At 44.1% G+C, this 24,319-nt stretch overlaps 1 protein-coding gene across 5 annotated transcripts in view; it reads right to left on the bottom strand.

Moving 5' to 3' along the window:
* The window catches only part of TLCD4 (TLC domain containing 4), a 126,135-nt gene that overhangs the window by 64,998 nt on the left and 36,818 nt on the right, over positions 1 to 24,319 (bottom strand). Inside the window, exon 1 of one of the 5 annotated variants that reach the window (XM_055403772.2) lies at positions 18,580 to 18,988. The exons of 1 other annotated variant lie outside the window; for it this stretch is intronic. The gene's annotated coding sequence lies outside the window, so the exon portion shown is untranslated. Of the gene's footprint in view, positions 1 to 17,597; positions 17,950 to 18,055; positions 18,195 to 18,393; positions 18,536 to 18,579; positions 18,989 to 24,319 lie in introns of those variants that run through there. 3 more of the 5 variants (XM_055403775.2, XM_055403771.2, XM_055403770.2) reach the window with 3 other exon arrangements.

Here is a 24,319-nt window from a genome sequence, read left to right as displayed (position 1 = left end):
ATTGAACTATCCACTGTCATGCTCCAATGTTCCTTCCGGTCACCTGACCCAGCCCATCGCCCCTCCACCCCCCACATGCTTCCACTAGGCTCCTGAAAGTGAAGGCCCACACCCAGAAAACAGTGCTCTCTCCGGAGCCTCTCCGCTGCCTGCTCTAAAGACACCCTCTTCTTCTGCACCCTTTCAGCTAGCCCAGGCCTCATCCATCAGGGTCAGGAGGGGCCCCACATCCTCTTTGCTTCTCATGGTTCACTTCAAGCCTCTCCTCCCTTCCCTCACCTCCCACAGACAAGCAGGGTGTTAGGTCCTTCTACTCACAGCCTCTCCCACTCCACAGTGATATCATAGTCCAACCTCCTGAACACTTCCCCCCATTCAAAAAACTTTGGTCCTGGTTCACTTACATCCTCAAGCCCTGCCATCATCCTGTGTGCACTCATGCTCAGTCATTCAGTCTGACTCTTTGCAACCCTACAGACTGCAGCCTGCCAGGCTCCTCTGTCCATGGGATTTTCCAGGCAAGAACACTGGAGTGGGTTGCCATTCCTGCTCCAGGGGATCTTCCCGACCCAGGGATCGAACCCGTGTTCCTTGAGTCTCCTGCATTGGCAGGTGGGTTCTTTACCACTCAGCCACCTGGAAACCCTGCCATCATCCTGAGTGACTTCCTATGGAGAAGACCCAGTTTCCTTAACAACTCAATCCCTTAATCTTTTCTTTCAACCTCTTGTTTTGTATTGGAGTACAGCTGGTTGACAATGTTGGGATAGTTTCAGGTGCACAACAGCGACTCAGCCATACGTACACATGTATCCATTCTCCCCCAGACTCCCCTGCAATCCAGGCTGCCACATAACATTGAGCAGAGTTCCCTGTGATATACGGTAGGTCTCTTAATCTTCATTTGGAATGGGACTTCAATCATTTGTTTGTCATCTCTTATCCATCACTTTTCTGCCTCCAAAATAATATTTCAAGGATTCTTTGTTAAACTTTCCTTCAAGTGTGCTTAGTATAACAACAATCTCAGGGTCACTGACCTCTCAGCTTTTCCTCAATCCATTAGCCCTTTCCTCTTTTTATGTCCCTCTTTAATCGGCTTAGATCCTAGAGCCCATCATTTCAATAAGTCTTTCTAACATCCCACATTCCCTTTCTATTGCCAAGAGCCGGCAAAACTCCAACTGCGGATATGTCCAACAATTTACACAGTGACAAGCCCCAAACAATCAGAGCACTGTTGGAAAAAGTCTCATAACAGAGAAGACTAAGGCTGGTGAGTGTGAAACTACAGAGAGATCAAACAGCTCTCAACCCTGCTCTGAACTTCCAATGCATTGCCCTTGCCAACCAATCCTTTTATGCTCCACAATTAATTTACCAAATTGCCCCTCCTCTTTTCAAACCTCCAGCCATACAGCCCCATTTTCAACAAATACCCATCCTACTTCACGGAAGAATAGAAGACAACATATAAAAAGTATGTTGTCACACTGGGTTGGCCAAAAAGTTCGTTCAGGTTTTCCCACAGCATCTTATGGAAAAACCTGAATGAACTTTTTGGCCAAACATCAACCATTCAAATTACCCATCTGTCCTCCCTTCTCAGGACCACCTCTCTAACCTGTGCAAGTAGGGCCATCTTCTCTGGTCTTCTTGGGAAACTTTTGTTTCCCATTATCCTTTATTCTCTCTTCAACTATTGGTCTTTTTAAAAAGATTTTATTTTATTTAGCTAGTTACTTATTTTAAAAGCAGATACATTACTTTGCCAACAAAGGTCCATCTAGTCAAGGCTATGGTTTTTCCCGTGGTCATGTATGGATGTGAGAGTTGGACTGTGAAGAAAGCTGATCGCCGAAGAATTGATGCTTTTGAACTGTGGTATTGGAGAAGACTCTTGAGAGTCCCTTGGACTGCAAGGAGATCCAACCAGTCCATCCTAAAGGAGATCAGTCCTGGGTATTCATTGGAAGGACTGATGCTGAAGCTGAAACTCCCAATACTTTGGCCACCTCATGTGAAGAGCTGACTCATTGGAAGAGACTCTGATGCTGGGAGGGATTGGGGGCGGGAGGAGTCGGGGACGACAGAGAATGAGATGGCTGGATGGCATCACCGATTCAATGCATATAAGTTTGGGTAAACTCTGGGAGTTGGTGATGGACAGGGAGGCCTGGCGTGCTGCGATTCATGGTGTCACAAAGAGTCGGACACGACTGAGCAACTGAACTGAACTGAGTTACTTATTTTTGGCTGCACTGGGTCTTCATTGCTGCGTAGGGGTTTTCTCTAGTTGTGCTGAGCAGGGACTACTCTCCAGCTGTGGTGCGTGGGCTTCTCACTGCAGTGGCTTCTTGCTGTAGAACACAGGGTCTAGGTGCATGGGTTTCAATAGTTGCAGAACATGGGTTTAGCTGCTGCACAACATGTGGGATCTTCCTGGACCAGGAATTGAACTCATGTCCCTTGCACTGGCAGGCAGAGGTTTAACACCTAGACCCCCAGGAAAAAAAGTCCCCACTACTGGTTTTTAAACAGGCTCAAGTTCCCAGAAAAAAACAAAAATCAATAAACCCACCAACTCTTCTTCATTCTCCTCTTTTCCAGTGTAATCTCTTAACCTTTCTTCTTCCCTCTTCCTTAAGGACAAAGTTCTAGAAAGGTTTGTAAATATCATCATCATTTCTCAACTCTCTTACTCTTCATTCTTATTTCCACCCTCGTTACTCCCCTGAAATAGTTCTTGCTAACATCAGTAATGACTTCTATGTGTGGCCTTTGTGTTCCCTGACATCTCTGCAACATTAGACACTATGGACCACTTTCTCCTGGAAACACTTTTGTCTTCCCTATGTTTTTAGACACCACACTTCTTCTGCCCAGAAACTAAGTAATAGAATCCCCTAAGTTTCAGTCCCTGACTCTCTTCTACTTGATTTCACCTATACCTGAGGCTTTGGTTACCACTTATATGCAGAAAAATCTCAAGTTTAAACTCCACCCCAGGTCTCCCTCTGAGCTCCTGACATGTATAACTGACTGCCTGGCTGTTAGACCACAGAGCATTTCAAACCTCACTCAGAGCCTGATCTCCAAACTTGGTCCTCCTCTAGGTTCTTCATTTCTTCTGTGAATGGCACCACCATACATTCCCATTTGACAGTCAGAAACCCAGGAATCATCCCTGATAACTTGATTTCCACACCATCCGACTAAGCCACCATATCCTTTCCCTTTCGAAATAACTTTCAAAAACACCTATTTTCTGAACCTGCTATTACCACTTTTCTGGACTGTCTCCAAATTGGTCTCTTAAGGGTGGAAGACAGATTGGAGGAACCCAGGGGAATTGGTTTTAAAAGCTGTCTCTGCTCATGTCACTTCCTCACCTACCCCCAACCTAAAACATTCACTGGGTGCCCAGTCCTCTGACGAGGGCTCTGCTCTCCCCAGCTTCAAGAGGCACTTACCCTCACTTGCTTCCCTCCTCAGCCTATGTGGCCTTCTGTCCCTTAAAGAAGCCATGTTCCCTCCATCCTCAAGGCCTCTGCATAATCTATCTCCCCACTCCCGCCCTACCCCTCCACTGCCACTATAATGCTCAGGTCAATCCTCACTTCCTCAGGGAAACCTTGCTGGAGCAATCCCCCCTCGTCTGCTTGCATGGCATCACATCCCTCTCCTTTACAGATGCAATTTAAATGAACATCTCTCCCAGTGGAATATGAGCCCCATGAGGGTGGAAAACATGAACATTTTCCCCCCACCATGGTGTCCCCTCTTATCTAACACAGTGCCGTGCCACACAGGATGCACTCAACAAATGTCTATGAAATATAATAATGATAACAACAGACATTCATATTCTTACATGTGCTTTGCATTGTAAAATGCAAAGTTCAGGTCCCTCATTTTGCCAGTACAATCAGAACACTGGAAATAAGAATTTTCTAAATTGACAACCTTAGTATTATAGCATGAACACATACTGACTGCAAAAGAATCCTCACCTCCAAACATCCAAAATAAGAGTACCAACACTATAAAACAAACTAATATTGAGCATGTGCCTTAGTCTATTTGTGCTGCCACCACAAAACACTACAGACTGAGTGACTATAAAATACCATATGTTTATTGCCCACAGTTCTGGGGGCTAGAAGTGTGATATCAGGGTGCCAGCACAATTGGAGAAGGGCCCTCTTCTCGGTCACAGAGTTCACACGATGGAAGGGGCAAGGAAGCTCTGTGGTGTCTCTTTTACAAGAGCACTAATTCCATTCACGAGGGATCCACCCTCATGACCTAATTACCCCCAAAGACTCCACCTACTATTACCACCACTTTGATGATTAGGATTTCAACACAAGAATTTTGGTGGGGGAGCCACAAACATTCAGACCACAACAGTATGATGTTTGGTTTGCCTATGCCAACCAAGGTGTGACATGTGTTCACATGTTTTCAAGAGTATATTTAACTGTAATCTGCACTGTGTTTTCATATTCTTTCCAGTTACAGAAGTACTTATTTATCAATTTATCTACCAGTAGCCCTAACATGTAAAAGTGTTCTAAAAGTCTCTATTAACAAACTATAAGTCATTTGTAAATGAACACATGACTATAAAAAATGAGATATTCATCAGACCAAACAAATAAAAATCCTACCAAAAAAACACCTGCTCCCCACCCATTCTGGTTTGATTTACATTTTCATATGGCTGGAACATTGCAATCATCTTTCTCAGTGCTCACGAAATGTCAATAATTAACCAGAGAAATTAAAACCACTTGGTAAAGAATAACTTATCTACTATCCACTAGTCACTTTTGACTTTTTTCATTCATGTAAAAATTTGAGCATCTAATCAAATGTGTACACAGCTTTTGGCTAACTGTAGTCACTGCTTTTGTTATTGTTTTGTTATTATTGCTAATTCTGCATTAAGAGCTATATGAAAAAAAAGCTAGGAGAATCCACCTCTTTTTTTATTTGTTTTTCTTCTGAGCATCAAGTTTAAGAACCATTAGCACTGGAAAAGTCTAAAACCCCAGCTGCATAAATGTCAACCTAATTTCTATAAATCCTCCAATATTCATAGTACCCCTTTTTAAACTGAAGCAAGTAAAAAAAAATGAAGACTAAACTAGAAAAGGCTAAAGAACCCTATAAGTTACACTCCTTTTCTTGAGGCTATGACGTCACTTAAGACTTAAGAAGGAACTGCTTGTTACTATAGAAAAGATTGTGGTACATATACACAATGGAGTATTACTCAGCCATTAAAAATAATACTTTTGAATCAGTTCTAATGAGGTGGATGAAACTGGAACCTATTAAACAGAGTGAAGTAAGCCAGAAAGAAAAACACCAATACAGTATACTAACACATATATATGGAATATAGAAAGATGATAACGATAACCCTGTATACGAGACAGCAAAAGAGACACAGGTGTATAGAACAGTCTTTTGGACTCTGTGGGAGAGGGTGAGGGTGGGATGATTTGGGAGAATGGCACTGAAACATGTATGTTATCATATGTGAAACAGATCACCAGTCCAGGTTCGATGCATGATATGGGATGCTCGGCGCTGGTGCACTGGGAAGACCCAGAGGGATGGGATGGGGAGGGAAGTGGGAGAGGGGTTCAGGATGGAGAACACATGTACACCCATGGCAGATTCATGTCAATGTATGGCAAAACCAATACAATACTGTAAAGTAACTAGCCTCCAATTAAAATAAATAAATTTATATTAAAAAAAAAGAAAAGATTGCTCCATAGTTCTTCCCTGTCAGTTAAGACCCTAAACTTTGAATAAGGGTATCCTTTACATTTTTCCTATACTTTCAACCCTTTCTCTTTCTAGAACATATAATAGAATTCAAGTTAAAGAGAAACTGTTTTATTCTGCTGTTACAGAGCTGGGCTATGGTTAATCCCCTGAAACAGGTTTTTGTTTTTTGAATATAGATTGTTTAATGAAAACAAAGAATGAAATATGTAAGGCTAAATATCCATACATTTCTAACTGACCTTTATTACCCCCAAGATTCTATGTAATAATTACAATCACAGAGTGTTAGAGCCGGAAGGCTAAATTGTTCCCCAAACTGGCTATAAGAGTCACCCACTCCCAGGCAAAACATTAAGGGTAATCTATGTCATGGCAACTTTTCTGTTGTTCTTATTTAAACATTTTTATTTCATTTTACATCGACTCCTGGCTTGGGATTTGTTTTTATAATGCCTCACAAGAAGTGAGACTGTAATACAAAAAAGGCCTTCTTTTCCAGCTCCCAACCCACTGGAAGAATACTTTCCTTGGGCAGTTCAAAAGTTCATTTTCCAGGGTCTTAAGGCTCAGAGCATAGATGGCACAATTATTTGATAAATGTTGCTTCCTAGCATCTTACTCCACTCAAAAACTTTCATAAAGAAGTCTGCCTTTTAAACTCAAAAGTTCCAACCACAGCCACTAGATTTTGGATAAACCAGAATGCCTTAAGCCAGAAGACAGAAACAATTAGAAGATCACACTAATATAGTATCCGACACAAGCAAAAAGCAAGGGGTTGGAATTTGAGGACCCATCTTGAAGGAACTCAACATTTCAAACACAATGCTCTCCCTGAGCCTTAGACGGGGTCTGTGTGAATGAGAGGCTCTGGAGCTGAAGCAGGGACCAGGTGGGACCATATAATCTGGGGGACTCTGAGAGAGGAGGAGGTTCTGCATCCAATCTCTCCCAGCTTCTGATGTGCTCATTTTCAGATTTCCACTCTTCCTTTCCTGGAGGGATCACAGCAGGAACCTCTTGGCTTGGGACAACTACTGGCTTCCTACCAACACTAGGAAATCCAGGAAAAGCTGGACAGAGCAAGTTTTCCAACTGTGTTTTGTTCTTTTTAAAAAAGAAAGAAAGAAAAGAAATCACTGGGACACCTGCCAAGCAACCTAGGACTTCAGAATCTAAGGAGACAGGGAGGGCCTTCTCACCTCCAAATTGTCCACCTGATTACCCCCGAGGAAGGGCTTGGGATGCAAGAAGGGGACTGTGGCAGGGCTCTGCCGGTCTGCCTGTTTGTCTTCTATCTCTCTCCTGCCTACTCTCCACAGGAAAAAAGAAGATTGTATTCAATGGGTTTGAGGTGTTGAAGAACAACTGGGCAAATTTCTCCCACCTGTTGAGTTCTTAGGCCAAATTAAAGAGATGGGAATATCAGATCACCCCACCTGCCTCCTAAGAAATCTGTACACAGGTTAAGAACCAATAGTTAGAACTGGACATGCAACAACAGACTGGTTCCAAATTGGGAAAGGAGTACGTCAAGGCTATATATTGTCACCCTACTTATTTAACTTCTGTGTAGAGTACATCATGCAAAATGCTGGGTTGGATGAAGTACAAGCTGGAATCAATAACCTCAGATATGCAGATGACACCACCCTTACGGCAGACAGTGAAGAGGAACTGAAGAGCCTCTTGATGAAAGTGAAAGAGGAGAGCGAAAAAGTTGGCTTAAAGCTCAACATTAAAAAACTAAGATCATGGCATCTGGTACCATCACTTCATGGCAAATAGATGGGGAGACAATGAAAAAAGTGACAGACTTTATTTTCTTGGGCTCCAAAATCACTAGCATATTAAAAAGCAGAGATATTACTTTGCCAACAAAGGCCCATCTAGTCAAAGCTATGGTTTTTCCAGTAGTCGTGTAAGGATGTGAGGTTTGGACCATAATGAAGGCTGAGCATCAAAGAATTGATGCTTTTGAACTGTGGTGTTGGAGAAGACTGTTGAGAGTCCCATGGACAGCAGGGAGATCCAACCAATTAATCCTAAAGGAAATCAGTCCTGAATATGCATTGGAAGAACTGATGCTGAAGCTGAAACTACAATACGTTGGGCACCTGATGCAAAGAGCTGACTCATCCGAAAAGACCCTGATGCTGGGAAAGATTGAAGGCAGGAAGAGAAGGGGATGACAGAGGAGACAGTTGGATGGTATAACCGACTCAACGGACATGAGTTCGGGCAAGTTCCTGGAGTTGGTGATGAACAGGGAAGCCTGGCATGCTGCAGCCCATGGGGTCGCAAAGAGTCAGACACGACTGAGTGACTGAACTGAACTGAGAGAAAGAGAGCTAGAATCAAATCCTAGTCCTGGTATTCATCAAGTGATCTGGGGCAAGAAGGCTATGACCTGCAAGATCTATAAAATGGAGATAAGAGGGCCAAGGGTGCAAGACAGTTATGTGGCGTAAAGAAATGAGTTAAACACACCTAGCACAGTGCTTGGCACATGTAGCCACTTGCAGCAAGTCATAAATTCCTTTGTAATGTGGCACTACCATCCTACCATCCACAGGTGTCATCCTTGTCTCTGTCCCCTGTGACTGTGGGTTGGCCTTGCCACCTGATGACAGATACAGTAGAGGAGAAGGTTCCAGAGTCTAGGGAGGCCTCCAAAGACCTTGTAGCACCTGCCTTTCACTGTCTTGGAGAGTTGCCCAGAAACTGCCGTATAAAGAAACCTGTCTGGCCTATTGGAGGATTAGAGGCCACATGGAGAACTGTGGCTTCCCAGCTGACATCCAACATGCAATACCAACTACCAGCCATGCTGGTAGGTCCACCCTGGACCTTCCAGCCCAACTGACCCTCCAGCTGAATGCAGACACACTAGTGAACCTATAACCAACAGAGTAACTGCTCAACCACCAACCAGAATCAGAAGAAAGAAACTGTCTTAGGTTTGGGAGTGGCTTGCTATTTAGCAATAGATCAAAACACCACTCAATAAACGATATCATTTATTACTACCACTCTTTCCTAACTGGGAACTGTTACATCTATCTCTCTGATGGCACCAAGTCACACAGGGATAGGATATTCTGTATCTTAAGCAATGTGATCACTTCCCCCTTCCCTTAACCTAGGGACCCTGAAGTTTGTCTACACCTATGACCTGATTAGTGAATTTGGTGGCTTCAATGAGAAGACAGCCAAGGAATTACTAAATTCTCTAAGTGGACCTTTGTTCTGTTACCTAAGAGTCACTTAAATCCCTACCGAAGGTACTTTGAGAGTGGTTTCTCTTCTTACCTTCTTACATAACACTGCCATTGCCTCGAATTGCTTCCAACTGCACTTTTTTCCAATAAACACGGTACTTATCTGACTCAGTATCTGATCTGAAACTCTCAGGTAGTCAAAAAATCTAAATGCATTGACATGTTTCTTTTAACCATTTCACAGATCAGAGTTAATGATGTGTAAAACAAATCTGATGTGGCTTCAGGTGAATTCAAGTTTAACATTTATTATAAACCTCACGTTTAAATACAGAGTTAAGTACTATGAAATACCTAAGCTTGGCCCATAGACTTGGTAACAAAGAACTGTTCTGGGTCAATGTTCATGCGACTAGGCTTAAGTGAATGAGGTTATGGAAGCTCAGATCCAGGTGGTTCAGGAAAGTTGAACTTTCCCCAGCTTTACAAAACACGATCAAGCTACCCCAGCTTGTAGTTCTCTACTGCCAGAAACACTCATTCTACAACCTATTAACAATGCTAAGCCTGGTGATGCTCTCAAGGCTTCTTGGAACTGTAGCTCTGAACTTTCTAATTTGTGGAGTTGATCAGTGAGCACATTACCATCCTTCCTGCATGGACCAAGTGCAGAGTTTTGCTCTTTTTTGTTTTAAAGAAAAACTTTTTCTTCAATCTTTGTTATGGTTCAAATACATTCATGTCATCGAAAACATCTCACTTCTTGCTTTGTAACTTGCAAGCCTAGTATTCTTGGGTAAATGAGGTCTACTAAAATTCCACTAAATTTAGAAATTTCACTAAGATTATATATCCTCTACTACTTTGCAGAAAAAAAAAAAAAAAACTGTCCAAGAACAATATCAGATGGCTGTTTACATTGGTCATGTATCCTCTTAAAGCTATTTCTGGATTAAACCCATGAACTTACACCTCACCCTGATGACCTTTCATTGGCAGTGCCAAGGCATAACACCCCTGGCCAGAACTGAGGAACATGATATGAAATACATCATAAAGCAAGGTCACTAGGTTTTATTGTAAGATACCAGGAGTGCAGTTGAGCAGGCTGGCCACTGCAAATGCAGCATTTTCTTAATGCAAATCCAAAGGAGAAATTTCTTTCACATCCTCAAATCAGGAATAGATGGGATTGTTGGCCTCTTCTCTTTGGTTGCTGGAAATCTGATGGCCTGAACTTGCAGGAAGAGTAGAACAGCACTTCAAAGTACACTTGCCATAAAAAAGAAAAACAAAAACAAAGTACACTTGCCAGCCTCACTCGTACCTCCATCTTATTTTCCTTTCACTTATTTTTCGTACTTATCCTAAGTTTACTTTATCTTGTCATATTGTGTGCATCTTTGTAAGACTTCCCTAATCATTTCTGGAACAGGGTGGGATATACTTAAAGACATAATAATCAGTGTGTATGCCTAATCCCCCCACTCTAGAGAGAAAGAGCTCTTATAAGCAAGCGCTGTGCTGCTGCTGCTGCTAAGTCGCTTCAGTTGTGTCCGACTCTGTGCAACCCCACAGACAGCAGCCCACCAGGCTCCCCCGTCCCTGGGATTCTCCAGGCAAGAACACTGGAGTGGGTTGCCATTTCCCTCTCCAAGGCATGAAAGTGAAAAGTGAAAGTGAAGTTGCTCAGTCGTGTACGACTCTTAGCGACCCCATGGACCCCAGCCTACCAGTCTCCTCTGTCCATGGGATTTTCCAGGCAAGAGTACTGGAGTGGGGTGCCATTGTCTTCTCTGCTAGTGTTGTGCTTTTACTGTTAAATAAATTATTTGGGAAATTAAATGGCAGAATATGTACATCTTGATAGCATTATGTTACCTGAATTATGAAACAAGCAATACACTGACTATTTGATCTTTTATCCTCAGAACAAACTCCCATGAGTGTGAAGGGATGCACATATAAGAGTTTACTTTAGCATGATTATCAGAAGCAGTCTCAAGGTCCAATGACAGGGACGTGGTTAAATATTTACGCACAGATACACTATCCCAAGTTATACAGACACTGAAACAAACAGAAGGATAAAGAAGAATGTCCGTCACATACTACAAAGTGGAAAAGAATGGTAAGCTGCTGCGAAACGATACATTTTCATAAATACATAGCCGGGCACATTCTGGTATTTGTACAGAGAGAAGGCCTGAAGAGCTACACCCTGCAAACTGATAACTGGTTGAGGCTGGGGTTGAAAGCGGGTGGCGTAGGAGCTGGGGGCGGGCCAAAGAAATGAACTTTCAATCTCTGGGACACTGATTGCAATTTTTTTATAATGTACAAGTACCACTCTTGTGATTTAAGAATTAAAAACACTGAAGAAAACATTTAGAGACTTGAGGCCACAATACACTCTTAAATTCTCAAAATGCCTAATGTCTTAAGGGTTTGTTGGAAGAGATACTAAACTGGGATACTCCCAAAATGCTCCCTTTGCTGCAAGCACTTCCTGCAATGTGGCGTTCCTCCCTGTAGACTTTATCTTACCCTGGATTTCTGCACAAAGTATATAAGAAATTGATCTGTTCAGTAACACCCATATGGGTTGTCAAAATACAAAAAGGCAAGGAATCTTTCTCCACCAGAACACAGCTGTAGAATTTATAAGTCCTTTAAACAGCATGTGGACCTCCCTGGTGGCTCAGGGGTAAAGAATCCACTTGCCAATGCAGGAGACAGTGGGTTCGATACCTGTGTCGGGAAGATACCCTGGAGAAGGAAGTGATAATCCACTCCAGTGTTCTTCCCTGGGAAATCCCATGGACAGAGGAGCCTCGTGGGCTACAGTCCACGGGGTCGAAAAAGAGTCAGACATGACTTGGCCACTAAACAACAACAACAAAATAGCATGTAACAAACTATAGCGCATTCAAATTCATAATTGGTTCAATATTTTCACATGTATTAGGGAAAAACATATTAACTGAGTAACATGAGTATGGGGAAATATGTCCCTAAAAATGAAACAGTGTGTAAAGAGGGGTTTTTAATTTGTTCTAAATTTTTTATCAAATGAAAATTCCTTCTTCCTCCTCTTCCACTAAATAAAAACCTGCCAAACAAGAGGTTTTCTATACCTTCAAACTGTATTTTTTAAAGGTTTTTTTAAGCCTATTTGGAGAAAGCCAAATAAATTAACTTGATGAAGATAGTTTCTCCATGTCCCCCAAATTTTAAAGTTAAATCAAAGCCAAGTATAAATCTACCGATCTACCAGTTACTTCTAAAGTGGCCATGGCAGGACACAGTGAACCCTAGCATAGCCCAGGCCTGTATCCAGTGTGAACTCCAAGCCTGGGCTCCATGGGAACAATCAGGTGGAGACTATTATGTCTGGATCTCACAGATGATGCCAGAGAAACCAATGCTGAAAGCATTAGACAGATAGCAGAAAGCTGAAGAGAGCTTAAGTCAGACACTGAAAACATCAACTAAGGTAGGAAAGGGGCTTCCCTCATGGCTCAGGGGTAGAGAATCCACTGGCCAATGCAGGAGATCAATGGGTTTGATCCTTGGATCATGAAGAATCCCCTGAAGAAGGAAACGGCAACCCATGGATTCTTGCCTGGGAAATCCCACAGACAGAGGAGCCTGGTGTGCTGCAGTCCATGGGGTAGCAAAAAATCAAAGACGACTTAGCAACTAAACAACAAGGTAAGAAAATCAGATAAGGCAGAGACGGGTCAAAGGAAGGATCCAACTAGGTCAGAGTGTGGATGATAAAAGCAAGCAGTAAGCAAGCATCTCGGCTGATCTCTGATACCTGTGTACTTCTACCTCCTGGCTTTGTATTTGTCCGTGGGAGAAATATCAAAAACCTCAGATATGCAGGTGACACCACCCTTATGGCAGAAAGTGAAGAGGAAATAAAAAACCTCTTGATGAAAGTGAAAGGAGGAGAGTGAAAAAGTTGGCTTAAAGCTCAACATTCAGAAAACTAAGATCATGGCATCCGGTCCCATCACTTCATGGGAAATAGATGGGGAAACAGTGGAAACAGTGTCAGACTTTATTTTTTGGGGCTCCAAAATCACTGCGGATGCTGATTGCAGCCATGAAATTAAAAGACGCTTGCTCCTTGGAAGGAAAGTTATGACCAACCTAGACAGCATATTAAAAAGCAGAGACATTACTTGGCCAACAAAGGTCCGTCTAGTCAAGGCTATGGTTTTTCCAGTGGTCATGTAGGGATGTGAGAGTTGGACTGGGAAGAAAGCTGATCGCTGAAGAATTGATGCTTTTGAACTGTGGTGTTGGAGAAGACTCTTGAGAGTCCCTTGGACTGCAAGGAGATCCAACCAGTCCATTCTAAAGGAGATCAGTCCTGGGTGTTGATTGGAAGGACTGATGCTAAAGCTGAAACTCCAACACTTTGGCCACCTCATGTGAAGAGCTGACTCACTGGAAAAGACTCTGATGCTGGGAGGGATTGGGGGCGGGAGGAGATGGGAACGACAGAGAATGAGATGGCTGGATGGCATCACCGACTCGATGGACGTGAGTCTGAGTGAACTCCGGAGTTGGTGATGGACAGGGAGGCCTGGCGTGCTGTGATTCATGGGGTCGCGGAGAGTCGGACACGACTGAGCGACTGAACTGAACCGAGGGTATTAGGTGTTGGAGTCACATGTTAATTATTATAAAAAGGAAATCAAAGGCATGCAGATCACCTCTGCCGTTGATTAAACACCAGGGCACAGCTAGTGGAAATAGCTCCAGGGTGCTGGCTCACCTATTTCTCCAAAGGCTTTTTTGGCAATCCCACCCAAAGACTGTGAATTGTAGATCTTGAAACAGATGTCAAAGGAAGTCTTATAATCTAACCCTTTTATAAAACGCAGTGAGAATACTTTCCCAATTCACTGTAAGGTAAGCAGCCACTTCCTAAGGCGTTTGATCAGCCAATGGGGTTTTGAAACAACACATCTATCCACTGCTTCTTTAAGAACTTCCCAAAGACGCCTAACCACCCACCCACTACACACTGGGAGGCCCTTTGCTCCCTATCCAGCTGATGAAAGTGTCCTAGTCCATCAGGCAACTTGTTCTGAGTCCATTTGCCTTCCTATTTAACCTAAGGAGAGAAACATACTGATCTAAAGACACTACTTTCAAATCCAAGTTTACTCCTTCCACACTTCCTTTTCCTTTAAAACCAGCTGTTTTGCTTTGAAGCAGACAGAACTGGTATGAAGTTCTACTTTTGCATCTTCCCATCCAGCTGCCTTCCATTAACGTGAGCCTGGTGCCTATCAGATAGAGATGAGCTCCCATATTCCCCCTGTATCCTCCTGGTCCAGAGATCTTCAACCATGTCTATACATCCCTGCCTCCTCCAGTATCTCCAAGCCCAATGCCCTGCCCGCTCCACTGCAACCTGCTTTTCCATCCATTAGACAAATGGTTTCCAAATAGTGGACTGTGATCCATTAATAGTTGATGAGTTTTTCAGAACACAGAATAGAAACATAAACGTGTGCTCAGTTGTTCAGTTGTGCCTGACTGACTCCATGGAGTTTTCCAGGCAAGACTACTGGAGAGGGTTGCCATTTCCTACTCCATGGGATTGTCCCGGCCCAAGAATCAAACCCGTGTCTCTTGCATCTCCTGCACTGGCAGGCAGATTCTTTACCACTAGTGGCACCTGGGAAGTCCTGTTCTTCCATTCATTAGACAAATGGTTTCCAAATAGTGGACTGTGATCCATTAATAGTTGATGAGTTTTTCAGAACACAGAATAGAAACAGAAATAGAGTAGACATAGAAACAAAAATAGAAGCAATACACAGTAAGGGTACATATTGTTTCATGAAATTTGTTTCACATAGACATATACTTACTCATGTCCTAAGTCAATATGAAAATCGTACTGCTCATTTTGTACTGTGTTGTAATCCAAAAATGCCTGAAGCAAGCCTTTGTCCATCTAGCCAGACCCCGCCCCCCTTGCTGCTGGGCCCGCTGCGACTGCTTTCTCCATGCCGGCCCCAAGCTCTGAACAGACTGCCAGCTGTCTTCTTCATCGGCTGCCTGCACAAACCTTGGCCTTTTACAGTGACTCACAAGCTCCTTCTCGTGTAGCCAGGGACTGCCTTCTCCTTGATCAGACCAATGTTCACACACACCTTTGGTATTCTAGGCCCTCTTTTCAGGTCTGGGATCTGCTAGCAGTATCTCCAACTGTTTCACTATGAATAACAAACCCAGAGCAGCAGGACTCCATTTCTTTGTATGTTACCTTCCATCTCCAATGAGGGAAAAAACATCACCAAAGTCACTCTTGAAATAATCTTAGATTTTCTTACAAAAGTAACCTCACTTTCCTGATGTAATATGTTCCCTGGTGTAATACATACAGCGCCTGATACCAATGCCAGGTGACTACAGCTCACCCCTCCTGTTGAATTAAAGTCTGTCTCCCATCCTTGAGAACAGATGGCTAACCCACCTCCATGTTGCTATCTTCTTCCTCTCACAAAGCAAATGGAAGGAGAGAAAGCATCACCAGGTGACTGTGGGAGCGTGGGCCTCCTTTCCTCTCTCAAGGACAAGGGCACAAGCTGTCCAGCACAACGCCACCCTGGTCCTGCCCTCCCTTGTCCAAGTGCCCACACAGAGACAATTCCTGCATTATCTTCGACAGAAAAGCTCATTCTCTGTAATCCTCCTAGATCATTCAGTTTACTTTTATCAATCAAACTAGGTATCCCACTTTTTAGCCTTCCAAGAGATAACAAAGCCACATGAGTCCTTCATCTGTAGGATGTGGGACATTCGTTTGAGAAGAAGGGTGAGGGGAGACACTGAGGTCTGAAGGTTTCTTGTGAAGCAAACTGCTTGGTTTCCTTTCCCACATGGAAGGCCAGCTTTGAGGAGGGATCATACACATGGGACATCAGTTTGAGCACCAAGGGAGTGCGTGAACAGGTCTGAGAACTGCAGGACAGCTGTGCTAGGCTTGGAAGGGCAAAGTGAAAGGGAGAAGAGGTAAGTCACATCTAGGGCACATTCCAGAATTCTCCTTGCTGCCCCACAACCCTCTCTCTGTGACCTGGCCCTTTTCCCATTTCTCAGTCAGGAATCCAGAGCTCCCTTACCATCTCTCTGGTCACCTGGTTTTTGGGAGGGTGGGCCCTCCAGCCCCTCCCAAGTCGTCTCTTCCTCCTCCCCTACTCCTAGGAGAAGAAGCTCTGAATCAATCTAGCCCTGAATTAGATTTCTGATGGCTCCCTGCCCGAGGCCTCTGTTTATCTTGCTCGTCAAATGAATCTCTCTCGGATGGAGATTTTAGAAAATCAAGGAAAAGACAGGCCAAACCCTTGAATCCACATTCTAGGGTCTACGTGGAAGACCTGCTTTTTAGGAATTTACTATAAAGTTTCAGCCCCTTGATCCCTGCCATTCCTAGGGACCTCTAAGCATACAGTTGAGTCATTTTTCTTTCCAGCAAGATAAAGAAGGCTAAGGGTGAAAGGAACAAGAACAGAAAGTTAACAGTGTAAAAAAATCACTACTGACTGAGCAGCTTGGTTTGCGGCATCTGCCCTTAGATGAAACTTGTGCAAGATCACACAATACGGATTCAAACTCTGGAGGGAGGTAATGTGGCAAAAAGGAGTTGCAGGGGTAAGGAGAAATAAAGCACGCTCAAAATATATTAACCTCAGGATCACCTAATAGCACAGGAAGGAGGATGCAAATAAACTAAAATCCATGCTTCCTCAAAGGAATCTTTCAAATTTTCTAGTGTTGCAAGAGTCTGCTTTTCTAATATAGTTTCACCAATTTAAGGACAGATAAACAAGGAGAAAATTCTCTACTTCACACAGCTCAGTTAAAAAGGGACTGGGATTCTGTAATATATTATCTTAACTGGCTACATAAAGATGAGGCTGCATTCCAAACTATACCCTGCTGGGCTCACACAGCAGTATCTCACTTAAAACACACAATCTAAGATCCATTTTTCTCAGCTCCATTTATGAAGATTTTATTAAAGTGACGATTTTTTTTTCCTACTTCACACACCAACTCATAACATCCTCACAGACTCTTCCAACTTGTCCCCAAATTGGAATCAAATTCATTTAAACATTATCAAAGATCACTCTTTAAGGATAATTTTATAACTTCGTATAAAAATGTGTACCACATTCACACTTAGATGTGTACAACTAAGAAAACACTGGCCAGCAACAGCGACCCTTTCATGAACATAGACAACTTAAAGTGCCTTCACGAAGGGCCATAGGAAAACGCTAGCATTACGGGTCCCATTTCATGGCTGGGTAAACCGAGGCACTTAGTTTAATAAACTTGCTCCGGGATATAATGGTAGAGCTGGAAATAGAAACCAATTTCTCCCTCTGACTTTGAGCCCAGTCCCTCTCCCACTAGACTCTTCAGCACTCGCTGGCTAAAAATGGGACCCACTTGAGAACTGCAAGGGTAAATGAAAGCTTCTTGTTTTATTTAGTAGCGGGAAGGTGAGAGGCCGGGGAGACTTACCTATTTGATGCACCTGATCGTGTACTGGCCTCTAACACGAAAGCTTTCCATGGATGCCCAAACACCCGTCCCTTTGAGCTGAGACCCCAAGGCACCGCCAGGCAGCCCCAAGCAGCCCAAATCACACCGCCCGGGAAACGCGACTGGAACGCGGGGCGTGCGGGCGACGCGGGGGCCGCGGGCCCGGGGACACCATCTGCGCCCAGAGCGGCGTGGGAGCCCGCCGCGCCGGGATGCTGCCGCGCCGGTCGCACACACCTGCCGGAGCCCTCCCTGGAACGCCGGCCGCCTCCCGCGCGGGGACGCCCACCCCGCCCGCGGGCGCTGGAGCCCGCGGCCTCGCTAGGCCGGGGGCGGGAAGCCGCGGAGCCCCTCCCGCGGGCTGCGCTCGGCGACGCGCAGAGCCGCTGGGCAGAGCGAGCCCGCCCTCCTGCCGAACCCTCTCCACAGCGCGTCACCTGTGCCGGGTCCCGGGGCGGCTGGCGCGCGGGCGGCAGAGAGCCGGGCCGGGCGAGGGCGGCGGGCGGTTACAGGAGCCTGGTCAGCCGGCCCGGCCCGAGGGCTGGCGCCGGCCAGAGCCGTCCCGCGAGATGCTCGGCGGAGCCAGGGGAGCCTCGGGCTCCGGGCCGCTGAAGCAGCAGCGGAGGCTACTGCTGCCGCCGCGGCCGCCCGGACTGCGGGCTCGGGTTACCGCAGAGCGTCTCCTTAAAGGGGCCGCGGCGCTCGGGCTCCGGCTCCCGCGGCTCCGACCCCCGGCCAAAGTGGGCGGGGCCCCGGGGCGGGCTGCGGGGCCGACCTTTGGGTGCTGGAACTTGGGTCCCGGAAAGAGCCCAAAAACGGGAGCACGCGAGGCGGGCTGCGACGGGATTCTGGAAGAGCACACCTCGCTTGGAACAGTGTTCGGTTCCGCGTCTCTCCAAAGCAAGTAACAGAACTAGCAAGTGGGGCTACGGTCTGAGTCCGTTCTCGCAGCGGTCAGTACCTGGGCTCGCCACGCAACCAAAATTCTTTTCAGATTATAAATTTACGTTCTGCCTTAGCTGTCCAGATTCTGCGTGAATGAAGCGCATGGTTTGACGATCAGAAAGGAGGTGAAAGGGCTATTGCTGATTTTCCTGCCACGTCGCGTTCCTCGCCGTCTCTGTTTGGGGCTGCAGGTGCGTTCCAAACTGGGTAGGGGGCGTTTGCGGAAAAGGCCAGGGCTTTGGAAGACGCCTCCTCTGGAATCCAAGAAAAACACCACCTCCATGCGGAGTCCCTCTGCTGTCAGGGCAGAGAAGTAGGATTTGGAATTCTAGGGGGAGCTGGCGGAGAATTCCAAGTTGCCCAGTGCATGAAGTTTGCCAATAAACAGTAGCTCTTTTGATTTGCTAAATATGGCCTCAGAAACTTCCAAGTGTCCTGGATCAACTCGATAGAATTGTTTTGAATAAAACAAAATAATAAATACGTTCTGGTTGTTATAATTTGCACACCAAAAAATAAATCACAAATACTTTTTTTCTTAGAAAGAGCCTCACTGAGGCTCAATCTCTTCATCTGTATAATGGGGTAATAATTCATAGACACCTCTGAAGTGTCTTGCTAAATGGACTTCAGACTGATGTAGAAAAGACAGAAAGCTGCCCTGTAGTCAAACAGGGAAGATCTTGCAGGCCCCCAGTACACATTTCCCCTTTTCTCTCTAAGACCCGGGCACCAATGCCCTTTGACTACACTGTGTCCCATCACAGTTGTTTCACAATGTACATAGTCCGTGGCCTTTTTTTGCCCCATACACACACAGGTATTTCATAACTATCCACGGGCAGGATGGTTGTGCACACCTGTGCGATCAGCCCTGCCAGTACAGAGGACACCTATCATCTCAGGAATCTGCATTAAGACTACTCCTCCAGACTCTGTCCTGTGCTTGTCTGCAGTGACATGACAGTTGCTCTGCCCTTTCCTGCTAAACATACCATGATTATCTTTGACATGCCTAATCTCTAACACCCACAGCAAGAGCCAAGGCCATCTAAACCCGCAGAAATCTAGTATCCTCTAGACCCCCATACTCCTTCATGTTAGGCCTCTACTGATGCATCATTAAATCTGCAGAACTGGTTATAGAGAGCATGTAAGTGACTACATCAAGGACAAGTCCTGAGATATGAAAGGAATTCAGTAAATACTAGTTGAATTTTGAAGCTTTTAAACTAATTAAAACTCAATGATCTTCAGGAGGTAGAAGAATACATCAGCTGCTGCTGCTGCTGCTAAGTCACTTCAGTTGTGTCCGACTCTGTGCGACCCCATAGACGCCAGCCCGCCAGGCTCCCCCGTCCCTGGGATTCTCCAGGCAAGAACACTGGAGTGGGTTGCCATTTCCTTCTCCAATGTGTGAAAGTGAAGTTGCTCAGTCATGTCTGACTTGTAGCGACCCCATGGCCTGCAGCCTACCAGGCTCCTCCGTCCATGCGATTTTCTAGGCAAGAGTACTGGAGTGGCTTGCCATTACCTTCTCCGACAATGGAATGCTGCTGCTGCTGCTGCTGCTGAGTCACTTCAGTCGTGTCCAACTCTGTGTGACCCCATAGACGGAAGCCCACCAGGCTCCCCCGTCCCTGGGATTCTCCAGGCAAGAACACTGGAGTGGGTTGCCATTTCCTTCTCCAATGTGTGAAAGTGAAAAGTGAAACTGAAGTTGCTCAGTCGTGTCAGACCCTTAGCGACCCCACGGACTGCAGCCTATCAGGCTCCTCCATCCATGGGATTTTCTAGGCAATAGTACTGGAGTGGCTTGCCATTGCCTTCTCCGGATACATCAGCTAGTTTTCCTCAAAGTTTTAAGGCAGCTTAATTTCTTCAAAAACATCCATTTCACTATTTACAATTAGATCTTTAATTATTATTCTTAACTTTGTTTTACCAATACTCTTTTTCCAAGGACAGTTCCCCCAAATTCTGTCTTTACTACCCTGAAGTTTTTCTGCATTTTGAATATGAGGTTGCAAAGCTGGATTGCACTTTCTATATTTTTGTTCACTGAAACAGTTCCAAGAAACAGTTCCGAGAAATGAAATTATCCATCCACACTGAAAAAAAAAAGAAAAATAAATAAATACCGAAATTCTTTTCAGACAAATTTTCCTGATAAATTTCTGTTTCCAAAAATTTCTAAACTTCTAATTAGAGCCAATTGTTTGGAAAACTGAGGCTGTTTCTTCCTGAAATAACAAGATAATTAAAGCAAAAGTATTTTGGGGAGACTGCCTCAATTCTCCATTCTGCTCTGCTAGTGAAGATAAAACTAAAATGGCACCAAACATTTTGATCAGAAAAGTTGAGTTAGTCAGTGACGACTATGCCCAGGTACAGGTTTTCCCTTAATTGGTAGTTTTAGTGTATTAAGACTTTTGTGTAAGCTTTTTTGTACTTTCACTTCTTTTTCAGAATTTTTCAAGAAGCAACTATTTCAGGATATGAAGAGTGGTTATCTCTGGGTGGATGAGATTCTATGTCTTGTATTCTTTTTGTTTCTCTTATTTTATGAAATTTTCTTCCCATTATATATATGTCTTACTTTGTTTGAATTTTTATTTTTAATGAAAGTAATACATTTAAGTGAAAATTCAAGTGGTTCTTAAAGGCTTTAAACAAAAAATACCCAAGAGTTCTATCAGGCCCCTAACCAGCTTCTCCACCACCTAGCTCTACCTCACCTAGAACACCTAGCTTCACCCTATTTCCACATAACCTGCTAGGTGTTCTACATTTCCTAAATGATAAATTTATACCAAGGTTTCTTGATTTTCAGTTTTAGACTTTAGTTATTGACTTCCTGTCATATATTTGAGGATTTAGCTCCTATCCACACCATCACTCACTTTGCCTCCAACTTTCCTTCTAACATAGACACATCACAACTCTCATTCGAGTCAGCAATTAAGGTTTATATCATCTTGAAAATATACTGATCAATACAGGGTGTTGCTGAATCAAGTAAGGTACCAGGATAACACTTTTCTTGAAAATCTCTTGCTTTTTCTGGAGTTAAATGCTTTGTTTTTTCACATTTAAAAAATGTATCTAATCTAACCTGAATTTTACCCATGTGCTTATACACATCTATCAAATGCCATCAACATTATCTTCTAATGCCCAAACACATGACTTTTTGTTTATTCTCTTACATTGCTAAAGCACAGACTCCAGTCATTTACTCAGAAGGGGTGCATGGAAGATAAAATTTTAGAGGGCTTGACTTTCTGAAAATGTCTCTTTTCTATTCTCATCCTTGACTGATCATTTGGATAAGTTGCAGATCATTTTCCCTTTGCCTTTTAAGAGAATCATTCCATTGTCTAACTCCAGCATTGCCACTGAAATATCTAATACCTTTCTAGTTCCCATTCCTCTGTATCTGACCTATTTTTCCTTCGAGAATCTTCCCATTGTCTCTAGCAGTCTGAAAGTTCACAGTGGTGTGCCTTGGAATGCTTCTATTTTCATTGACTGTGCTGGATACTCAAAGGTTCTTTTGACTTTATCTGTACTTTTTTCCTTTCATTATTTCTTTGCTAACTTCCTCCCTCCCATTTTCTCTGTTCTCCCTTTGTGAATTATCATTAGTAGGATATTCGGACTTCAATTTGTTGTTATTCAGTCACTCAGTCGTGTCTGACTCTTTGCAACACCATGGACTAGAGCACACCAGGCTTCCTTGTCCTTCACCAACTCCTGGAGCTTGCTCAAACTCAGGTCCATCGAGTCAGTGATGCTATCCAAGCATCTCATCTTCTGTCATCCCCTTCTCCTCCTGCCTTCAATCTTTCCCAGCATCAGGGTCTTTTCTAATGAGTTGGCCTTTCATATCAGATATCCAAAGTACTGGAGCTTCAGCTTCAGCATCAGTCCTTCTAATAAATATTCAGGATTGATTTCCTTTAGAACTGACTGGTTTGATCTCCTTGCAGTCCAAGGGACTCTCGAGAGTCTTCTTCAACACCACAGTTCACAAGCATCAGTTCTTCGGCGCTCAGCTTTCTTTATTAAAGTCTGTCACTGTTTCCCCATCTATTTGCCATTAAGTATGGGACCAGATGCCATGATCTTTGTTTGTTGAATGTTGAGTTTTAAGCCAACTTTTTCACTCTCCTCTTTCACTTTCATCAAAAGGCTCTTTAGTTCCTCTTCACTTTCTGCCATAAGGATGGTATCATCTGCATATCTGAGGTTACTGATATTTCTCCGGGCAATCTTGATTCCAGCTTGTGCTTCATCCAGCTTGGCATCTCACATGATATACTCTTCATATAAGCTAAATAAGCAGGGTGACAATATACAGCCTTGACATACCCCTTTCCCAATTTGGAACCAGTCCGTTGTTCCATGTCTGGTTCTAACTGTTGCTTCTTGACCTGCATGCAGGTTTGTCAGGAGGCAGGTCCGGTGGTCTGGTATTCCCATCTCTTGAAGAATTTTCCACAGTTTGTTGTGATCCACCCAGTAAAAGGCTTTAGTGTAGTCAATGAAGCAGATGTTTTTTCTGGAATTCCCTTGCTTTTTCTATGATCCAACAGATGCTGGCAATTTGATCTCTGGTTCCTCTGCCTTTTCTAAATCCAGCTTGAACATCTAGAAGTATTCAGTTCACATACTGTTGGGAGTCTGGCTTGGAGAATTTTGAGCATTACTTTGCTTCCATGGGAAATGAGTTCAATTGTGTAGTAATCTGACCATTCTTTGCCATTGCCCTTCTTTGGGATTGGGATGAAACTGACCTTGTCCAGTCCTGTGGCCACTGCTGAGTTTTCCATATAATGGGACTTCAGTATTATTCTCTAAATTTTTGTCCTTTTATCTTATTAATCATCTGTGCATCTTTCTTTTCTACTGTCTAAGACAGGGGTTCTAAATTGGGAATAGGGAGAGTTGGTTCTCCCCACCTCACCCCAGCCATTTGGCAATGTCTGGTGATGCCCACAGGGTAAGGGGCATGCACTAGCATCTAGTGAGTGGAGGCCAGGGAGGCTGCTAACCATGTTAGAATGCACAGGAGAGCCTCCCACAAAAAAGAATTTCCAGCCCACATGTCAGTCATGCCAAAATTGAGAAATTCTGGACTAGGAGAATTACTTAACTTTATCTTCCAACATTCTGAAGTTTCTAGTTCAAACATATTTTTCTTTCTCATTCTCTGATTAGCTCTTTCATTAACGGGAACTCTCCATCTATATCTATCTATCTATATATATATATTCCTATTTCACAGAAGGATTGTGTTGGTAGTGGTACAGTGGCAGAATGCAGGCTAGCTGTATGAAGTAGGGAAGAAACCTACTGGTCCAAGAGCTTTGTTAACAACTTTCAGCAATCTCCCTTTTTCAAGTTTTTGCCTCACCCCTTCCCTCTGTGTTACACTGTACCTCCAAATGCTAAGCACTTAGGTTAACCCCTCTCCCACTTTGCCAAGTCAATTACAGTTGGTCTGCCATTTCTGTGGATGTACAACCCAGGTGGAGGGAGGGCAGACTGTTGACTGTTTTTGTTGTTGTCCAGTCACTCAGTCATGTCCGACTCTTTGAACCCCATGGACTATGTACAACAAACTCCCCTGTCCTCCACTATCTCCAGGAATTTGCTCAAATTCATATCCATTGAGTTGTTGATGCTATTTAACAATCTCATCCTCTGCTGCCCTCTGCTCCTCTTGCCCTCGGTCCTTCCCAGCATCAGGG

This window comes from Moschus berezovskii, chromosome 4 (assembly GCF_049115385.1).
Source record: "Moschus berezovskii isolate FMDL1 chromosome 4, NW_MosBer_1.0, whole genome shotgun sequence".
NCBI classification, from domain to species: domain Eukaryota; kingdom Metazoa; phylum Chordata; class Mammalia; order Artiodactyla; family Moschidae; genus Moschus; species Moschus berezovskii.
The sequence above is the reverse complement of the archived record's forward strand: the minus strand, read 5'-3'. Positions and strand labels throughout refer to the sequence as shown.